This window comes from Chelonia mydas, chromosome 6, assembly GCF_015237465.2.
Source record: "Chelonia mydas isolate rCheMyd1 chromosome 6, rCheMyd1.pri.v2, whole genome shotgun sequence".
Classification (NCBI taxonomy): domain Eukaryota; kingdom Metazoa; phylum Chordata; order Testudines; family Cheloniidae; genus Chelonia; species Chelonia mydas.
Genome location: NC_051246.2, coordinates 106,490,048 through 106,497,817, shown reverse-complemented (window position 1 = coordinate 106,497,817; position 7,770 = coordinate 106,490,048). Strand labels below are relative to the sequence as shown.

Below are 7,770 nucleotides of genomic sequence, written 5' to 3'. Positions count from 1 at the left end.
GGAACCCTTCCATCAGCCTGGGCTGCATCCACACAACAGGGTTATGCCAGCATAGCTATGGTGATGTAGCTATGGTGTCTGCCTAATGTAGACATACCCTTAAACTGTAAGCTCTTAGCCATTGTTCTGTATTTGTACAGCACCTAATGCAATAGGATCTGAGTCCATGACTAGCACTCCTAGGAGCTACTCCAATACACACAAATAAGAAGGATACTACGGTGCTGTGATGACATTTCACTGCTTGCCAGTGTATGTGTTGTAACATTTAGAAACCATGGGGCTGCACACACAGCAGAATAATGCTCCCTTAAACTCCCTTTCTTTATCTGTGCCCCTAGAATGTGGATGGGACGTACATACACATGGGTGGGATATATATATGCAGATGTGTGACGCTGAGTTCTGGGAGCCATGAAGTGCTGAGATCTAAATCTGGTTCTTCCACTAATTTGTTGTGTGACAATGGACAAGCCATTTAATCTCTCTGGGCCAAGATCATAAGTGGGCAGTTCTGGTCTCCCATGTTTAAGAAGGATGAATTCAAACTGGAACAGGTACAGAGAAGGGCTACTAGGATGATCTGAGGAATGGAAAACCTGTCTTATGAAAGGAGACTCAAAGAGCTTGGCCTGTTTAGCCTAACCAAAAGAACGCTGAGGGGAGATATGATTGGTCTCTATAAATATATCAGAGGGATAAATACCAGGGAGGGAGAGGAATTATTTAAGCTCAGTACCAATGTGGACACAGGAACAAATGGCTATAAACTGGCCATCAGGAAGTTTAGACTTGAAATTAGACAAAGGTTTCTAACCATCAGAGGAGTGAAATTCTGGAATAGCCTTCCAAGGGGAGCAGTGGACGCAAAAGACATATCTGGCTTCAAGACAAAGCTTGATAAGTTTATGGAGGGGATGGTATGATGGGATAGCCTAATTTTGGCAATTAATTGATCTTTGAGTATTAGCGGTGAATATGCCCAATGGCCTGTGATGGGATGTTAGATGGGGTGGGATCTGAGTTACTACAGAGAATTTTTTCCTGGGTGTCTGGCTGTTGAATCTTGCACACATGCTCAGGGTTTAGCTGATCACCATATTTGGGGTCGGGAAGGAATTTTCCTCCAGGGCAGATTGGCAGAGGCCTGGGGGGTTTTCGCCTTCCTCTGCAGCACGGGGCACGGGTCACTTGCTGGAGGATTCTCTGCACCTTGAAGTCTTTAAACCACGAGTTGAGGACTTCAATAGCTCAGACATAGGTGAGAGGTTTTTCGCAGGAGTGGGTGGGCGAGATTCTGTGGCCTGCGTTGTGCAGGAGGTCAGACTAGATGATCATTATGGTCCCTTCTGACCTTAAAGTCTATGAGTGGGTGCAACGCCTATTTACTGCTGCGGGAGTTGCACATGTTAAATCTGGGCTGAATTTGGTTCTCAGGTTCCACCTCTGGGGAGAAATCATACTTTTTAAACTATCTCCTCACACAGGGCTTGTTCTATTTGCAAAAGTGCTTAAAGGTGGAGCTATCTTTTCAGTCATGCTGCGGCTTCAGCCTACCCTTTTTAAAGTGCTATTTGCATGCATAGTTGCATAGCAGTTGCAGTCAGGTAGTTAGACACATAGGTTCCTCTTTGTGCCTGCGATTCAACGTAGGGAACAAATATTGCAGATGCAATAGGGAGGCAGATCAGCCCTTTGAAAACCTAGCTCTGTGTATCTGTTTAGGGAGAGATTTTTCAAAGACACACAGGGCAGTCAAGGTGGGATTTTCAAAAGCACTGACTGAAGTATAGGGCTGGTCAAACTTCTTTTTTTATTGAAAACTGAATTTTTGACAAAATGAAAATTTTTACTTAAAACATTTGTTTTCCTTGAATTGTCAATTTATTCTTCTTATTATTTTATTTTTGATTATTTTATTTGGGGGAAAATAACCTCCCTCCCGTCCCCCCCCCTTTTTTTTTTTTTAGTTTCCAGCAGCTTTTTGGACTAATTTTTTTCTTTTTTGACTTTTGGTTGCTGAAAATTGAAAATTTGTAGCGTATTTGTATTTTTGACAAGATTCAAAATTTTGCCACTGAAAATGTGTACCAAAATGAATTTAAAAAACAAACAGCTCAGCATAGGAACACAAGACCCATTGATTTAGGATCTGTGCCCCTAAGTCACTTAGATGCTTTTGAAAATCTCTCCTTCATTTTCAATCCCTCTAACTGTCATTTGTGCCTTTGAAGATTTTCCCCTTACAATCTATCTCATAATGTTTTATTTTAAGACTAGATCAGTGGAAACGGACACAATCTCTTTACAGGCACTATACTGATACCGTACAAAACTCCTGTTGCTTTTTGCCTGAGGAAGGACTTCAGATATATAGTGCTGAGAGTTTCTTAAAGTTATGGCCCACATTACTGGTGAGCTCCTCCAAACAAGAACCCTCAATGGTCATGTCTGGATTGTGGAGTGTTCAGATAGCACTGACTAAACTCAAATCCTGTTTTAGCATGCATTGGGCTCATTGTAAAACCCGTGGACATTTTTCTGGGGGTTGCCTTTTCTTCTTCAGTTGTTCTGAAGTCCTGGCCAGGAATTTGGCCACATCTATTCCAGTATCTTTCTCTTCCCTTCAAGTCTGTATAGTTCTAAACTTTACAATACTGAAGACAAGTAAACCTGGGACAATTCTCAGTTAGGAAGAAACTCCCATTTAAACATCTTTCTCTCTTTCATCTGCAAATTTTCACAGAGAGAAGACAACAATAACAATAACAACAGAAATCATATTATTGATATGACTTGCTATCCCAATACTTTCAAAATGGCATGCTGGAATATGAGACTTTGGGGTATTATGGAGTGTAAACAGAAATTTTTCTAACATATTCTGTATTTTAACCTTAAAATATATCATTGTTAAAAATAATACATATCCAACAATGTAGTAAAAAGAAATTCAAACTTGGGGATCCTAGTGACAAACTATTTGAATTCCCCTGTCCTGGTGTTCTGCTGTTGTATAACTATTGTTATAATGCTGCAACTTCTCTAAAAGTCACCGAGTGCGGCACCAGGAGTGACTTAAAATTTCTAGCATATATTGTGACATTGTTACCTGCTCTTTCTACCATATCTTCCTAGAAATAACTCCAACTCTAAGCTTCTTTTATTATCATCAGCTTACAAGTCAGGTTTTTTTGACAAATTAAAGCTTTTCCTTTACTATAATATAAAGCAAGGTGTAATTTTTAATAAGAAGCTTGATAATGTTTAAAAGTAAACTTGAACTCTGTCAGCTTTGGTGTACATTGAACACTTTAGATTTTCATATTTACCTTCTGTTATTTATTAAGCACAGATAATAAAGCTCAGCAATGCAAGATACACATAAAAAGACAGTCCCTGCCCCACAAAGCTCACAATCCAAATAACAAGCACAGAAGACAAGACACCCGTAAAGGACACAAAAGAGAGAGTTCACGCAGTATGTTTTCTCTACAGTTTGTTTGGCAATCTCTCACTGAAAACAAACTAGGAAGTTTGTGGTCTGAATTATTTTGCACTTTTGTGAGACACAGTAAGTAACCTTTGGTTACAACTAAAGCTTTGCCCTCTGACATGTAGTGTAGTCACTTGGCAACTGAAATTCCAGTGGGTCAGTTTTCAGATTTACAGCCGTGTTAGTTTGTATTCGCAAAAAGAAAAGGAGTACTTGTGGCACCTTAGAGACTAACCAATTTATTTGAGCATAAGCATCCGATGAAGTGAGCTGTAGCTCACGAAAGCTTATGCTCGAATAAATTTGTTAGTCTCTAAGGTGCCACAAGCCCTCCTATTCTTTTCACTGGGTCAGTGACACCTTAGCTGCTGTCAAAGGGTGACATTCTGGGCTGCAAATCCCATTAATCATCAAAACTACAAAAGATAGAGTCTAACAGTAAAACAAAATTTGAAGCAATAATCATAATTAATAATAACGCTCCCTTGGAGCATAATCTGCTTTGTAACTGAAACATAAACAGAGGGAAAAAAATCAAGGAATTTGTCTGAGGAAGAAAAGAAAAATTGTGGTGAATTTGAATAATTGAGGACTTAACATATTTGCTTAAAGAGAAGCAGGAACACGTACCTTCACGCCAAATAGACCTCAGAGGAGGCAAACGTTGGTAAAGAGAGAGATTTCTCAGTGGATAGGCAGGCTCTGGCTGCTGTATGAACAAATCCAACTTCTGGTTTTCTGCTCAACTCTAGACAGAATAAGCTCATCCCACTGTTCATGACATCAGACTCCTGGGTTACTTCCCCCCCCCCCCCCCACAATCTACTCCAAGAACAAAGTTTGGCAGCTGTTTTCAATATGAGGTCACTGATATTTAACTAAACCTTGTGAATAATACACATCAAGCTAAAATCTCAGCCTGATATGGAAGAAAAATTCCTCTCCCTTCCTGCCTCCATGAGTTTAGGCTTGATCCTGTGTGGTGCAGAGTGCGTTCTTAATCCTGTTGGCTTCGCTGGGAATTGAAGGTGCTCAGCTATAGAGCTGGTCAGGAATTTTTCTGGCAAAATGTTTTTTTCACTGGAAAATGCTGATCCATCAAACTTGAAACTTTTTGCGGGAAAGGGTCAGGTTCGACAAATTTTTCTACTAATTTTTTTTTTTTTTTGAAAATTCCAGTTTTCTGCTTCAAAATGACTTTTGGTTTTGCAATTTAAGTGAATTATATTTTAAAAAATCAAAGCTGAAAATGTAATGTTTTGATTGATCCAAACCAATTTTATTTTTTAGTTTGCAAAATTTTTGAGATTTTGACTTTTCATACTGATTTGGGACAGAAACTTTTCTCAAAATCTTAAAAATGTTCCTGGGAAAGGCAAATCATTTCCCACCCAGATGTACTGATTGCCTTACAGGGTTGGGACCTATGTGAAATTCTTTAAATCAGAACAGATTAAATACCTGCTGTGTCACTGCCAATGTTTTTTCTCAGAGGGATAAATCTATTATTTGTGTTTTCACAGACTTCATAAGACTCAGAGAGATTTACTCTCCCTCAGGAGAACTGTTGGTGACTTTCCCTTGTTGAAATATGTTTGCTGTTATGTTTTTCCCTTTCATGAAGGGTGGAATTTTTTGTAGAGAACTTGTATGTGCTCTGTGCATCACTTAAGTGGGATTTTTTTTAATTATGGAGGAAGAATTTGGTGTATGTAATTGAAAGATGATGCCATTCTGTTTTCTGCATCCTGTAGCTTTAAATGAAGAGGTGCTCCCTTGTCTTTCTGCAGTGGTGGATGCCACTTTTTGTTTCAGTTCAGATGTGCAATATTACAAGGTGAACATCTATGTCTGTCTTTCATGGAGACATTATGTTCGTTCTTTCTTGGTTTGATGTTTTCTCTAGTCCAAACCAAAAGCCATCTAGACCAGTGCTTCTCAAGCTATCTGATGTGGGGGACTGGCAATTTTTTTCCCCAATGTGTGCACAGACCGGCACCGGTCCGTGGACCACCACTTTGAGTAGCAGTGATCTAGACAGTAAAACCCAGGCTCTGTTCTCTGGGCGTAATCCACCCCAGTGCAGCGGGTTAGCACAAGGTTGTATGGAACACTTAAATCCCACTTAAGTGATGCACAGAGCACATACAAGTTCTCTACGAAGAATTCCACCCTTCATGAAAGGGAAAAAAACCCTTTCAATTACATACATCAAATTCTTCCTCCATAATTAAAAAAAATCAAGCAGACATTTTTGTTACTAGCTTAGTCTTATGAGAGGTCTGTCTTTATATTGTGATCAAAAGCACCTGCCGGAAAAGGCATTTAGCACCTGTTCTTTTTCCAGTTCTCTATCTACGTCCTTCAATTCACTCTCTAAAGTAACATTATCATTTAAAATTTCTCAGGCCAATAAGAAGGACAATCATTTCCTTTCCAGTCCACTGTTAGCAGCTTGTTTCAGTACCTTTCCCTTTCTGAAACTCTTGTAATAGCTTGCTCAGTATATTTCTGTATTGTCTTAACCTCTACCAGGTAAATCATTAGTCCTCATTCCTTCATGACACCACCATTTCCCCTAGTTCCGGCCCTCTTTTCCCTGTGCCAGTACTCTCTGGTCTAATCATATAATCCCAGAACTCATAGCTTGTGGACTCTTTACTCTGTGTTTTTCATTCAGTCCTTTTGTTAAATCTTTGCTCAGTAAAATCTAGTTTGTTAGGGACATTTTAGAACAAACTCTTCTGGGGGGTTTTCTGTGGTAGAAGGTGGGGGAGATTTGCATGGTAACAGAAAATTTGCAATACAAATGTTGCAAACTTAATTATTTAATGCCCTTTTAAGTATCTGTGCAAGGGGTTCTTCTAGCCCATTTGCTGCTGAATGAAAAGCGGCAGATCTAGTGTGAAAAGAAAAGGAGGACTTGTGGTACCTTAGAGACTAACAAATTTATTTGAGCATAAGCTTTCATCATTGTTGAATAAAGACTGGGAGTGGATGTGTCATTATTTCCCCTCCCCTGAGCAATGCCCCTCTGCCATGTACGTTGACCAAACTGGACAGTCTCTACGTAAAAGAATAAATGGACACAAATCAGACGTCAAGAATTATAACATTCAAAAACCAGTCGGAGGACACTTCCATCTTTTTGGTCACTCGATTACAGACCTAAAAGTGGCAATTCTTCAACAAAAAAACTTCAAAAACAGACTCCAAGGAGAGACTGCTGAATTGGAATTAATTTGCAAAATGGATACAATTAACTTAGGCCTGAATAAAGATTGGGAGTGGATGGGTCATTACACAAAGTAAATGTGTAACGTTCCTCAGACGTTCTTGTCAACTGGTGGAAATGGCCCACCTTGATTATCACTACAAAAGGTTCCCCCCCTCCCCCCGCTCTCCAGCTGGTAATAGCTCACCTTACCTGATCACTCTCGTTACAGTCTATATGGTAACACCCATTGTTTCATGTTCTCTGTGTATATAAAATCTCCCCACTGTATTTTCCACTGCATGCATCCGATGAAGTGAGCTGTAGCTCACGAAAGCTTATGCTCAAATAAATTTGTTAGTCTCTAAGGTGCCACAAGTACTCCTTTTCTTTTTATCAGAAAAAGGTAAACTTTTTTTTTAATTGGGCCCTCTGTCCTTGATGTTATACTGATACACAGTCAGAAACAGAGCCCTTCTCTCTGTCCAGGGTGCTGTTAGAAGTGCGATATACTTGGTGCCTTTGGACCTAGTAGGCTAGATTCTGGTCTCCTTGGTGTAGAGGACATAAAGAGATGTGGCCAAGAGTGTGTCATGCTACAGTGATCCCAGGCTGGTGTAACCCATCACCTTCTCGTCAGTGACATGCCAGAATAATTAGGATGCTCTAAATTACCCTGGGGTTGAACTGACCCCTGATTGCCCCAAGAATTGGTGGACTGCTGTGATGTCATAAAGCCATCATTAGTCTTCCTTCTGGCCTTGCACTGAGCACAGCTTGGCCAGATCCAAGAATCAGGGATCAGTATGTTTACTAAAGAGTTGAGGGGGATATTTTCCTGACAAGCACTCATGAAATTTAATTATCCCCATAATAGTGCCAAGCCCTTCTTTTATAATGAGAGTAATTCCTCAGCTTTTTATATGTTCTGGAAGAAAATGTTATGTTTATCTTTCCCCCTTTACATATTTGTGGAATGATATTTCCTAAGCCCATGGGAGAGACAGTGCATGCTAAGAGTATAGGAAGCTCTGAAATATAAAGCCCCAGTACATAGAAG

At 39.8% G+C, this 7,770-nt stretch overlaps 1 protein-coding gene across 3 annotated transcripts in view; it reads right to left on the bottom strand.

Annotated features, from left to right (window-relative positions):
- The window catches only part of BDKRB2 (bradykinin receptor B2), a 45,123-nt gene extending 40,880 nt beyond the window's left edge, over window positions 1-4,243 (bottom strand). Inside the window, exon 1 of one of the 3 annotated variants that reach the window (XM_037900913.2) lies at window positions 4,127-4,243. The gene's annotated coding sequence lies outside the window, so the exon portion shown is untranslated. The remainder of the gene's footprint in view (window positions 1-4,126) is intronic. The other 2 variants (XM_043549516.1, XM_043549517.1) reach the window with 2 other exon arrangements.
- Window positions 4,244-7,770: the final 3,527 nt, after the last annotated feature.